This window comes from Halyomorpha halys, unplaced genomic scaffold, assembly GCF_000696795.3.
Source record: "Halyomorpha halys isolate HHAL.00 unplaced genomic scaffold, Hhal_1.1 Scaffold10.1, whole genome shotgun sequence".
Taxonomy (NCBI): domain Eukaryota; kingdom Metazoa; phylum Arthropoda; class Insecta; order Hemiptera; family Pentatomidae; genus Halyomorpha; species Halyomorpha halys.
The window spans coordinates 1127172-1128289 of NW_027107501.1; the positions used below are offsets into that span (position 1 = coordinate 1127172).

At 28.4% G+C, this 1118-nt stretch overlaps 1 protein-coding gene across 2 annotated transcripts in view; it reads right to left on the bottom strand.

Annotated features, from left to right (window-relative positions):
- The window catches only part of DAT (Sodium-dependent dopamine transporter), a 156104-nt gene that overhangs the window by 144311 nt on the left and 10675 nt on the right, over window positions 1–1118 (bottom strand). The window contains exon 1 of one of the 2 annotated variants that reach the window (XM_067045868.1): window positions 904–997. The exons of the other annotated variant lie outside the window; for it this stretch is intronic. The gene's annotated coding sequence lies outside the window, so the exon portion shown is untranslated. Of the gene's footprint in view, window positions 1–903; window positions 998–1118 lie in introns of those variants that run through there. 2 annotated transcript variants of the gene reach the window in all.

The window sequence follows — 1118 nt, forward strand, 5'->3', positions numbered from 1 at the left end:
TAATATATTAATATAATTGTACAATACTGGACCATATCTTTAACTATAGCAATATACATATAAATGTGACTTATAATTATGATTACTTAACACATAACACAAAATAAATAAACTAATGTCAGAATACATTTAAAAAAATTAATCCAGCATCTCTACTCAAATCAATTTACATTATCTTTATGTTCTATTTATTAAATATATACCTAAAATCCTGAAAAATCAAAAAAGAACGCGATAATTGATTGTTTGTCGGGTAATCTTTTTGGGTTAGATTTTTAGCCAAGTTTTAAGGTATATTGCTTAGATCTTTCATTCAATATAAGATAAATAAATTACAAAATATAAAACGACATACGAATTTGGCTGAATATGCATATCTTTTTGATAAAAAATTATCAAAGGAAGTAATGGAAAATTACTTTCCAAGATACAACTGAAGAAGTAAGAGCTACCTAAGACTGGAATTCTCAGAGAAAACATCTTTATGCTGTGACATAAAAATCAAATTTTCCTTGGTATTTTTTTTTTATTTTTTAAGGTGGCCCAAGGTATGCAGATTTTTCTTATAAAGTATTATATATTTACTATTTCTTTCTAAAAATATAATATTTCATACTTCAAAAATTAATGCTAATTTAATTCATCAAATAAAGAGATTCATAAAAGTTTTGAAAATACAACACTTGATACCAGTAAATTGTGTTTCGACAGATTCTCCGCCCTTCCCCTTCCACTCACATTTATTTTAGAAGTTAAAAATTCGATGTATTATCTGATTTCGAAATAAGAATTCAAGAACTAGAAACGTGTTTTTTACCCATCTTAGTTTGTATATTATTATATATTCTTATAAATTGTATTATATATTATATTTTTATCTTAAAGAGTGACATAAACTGTTACCTCATGAACGACTGGCGGCGTAGAATGGTCGACTGGACCACTCAGCCGCGCTCTATTAACATCAACTTCTCCAGTTTGTGAATTCCTACATCCTGCCTCATAATTAATCGGTCGTCAGCTTCTTCGTTTAAACTCGCCCGTAGGACGAAGAAAAATAAAATAATGAGGTGTAGATAGTTGACCGTAGATTAATGATTGGAGAAGTTTGTCGGGGG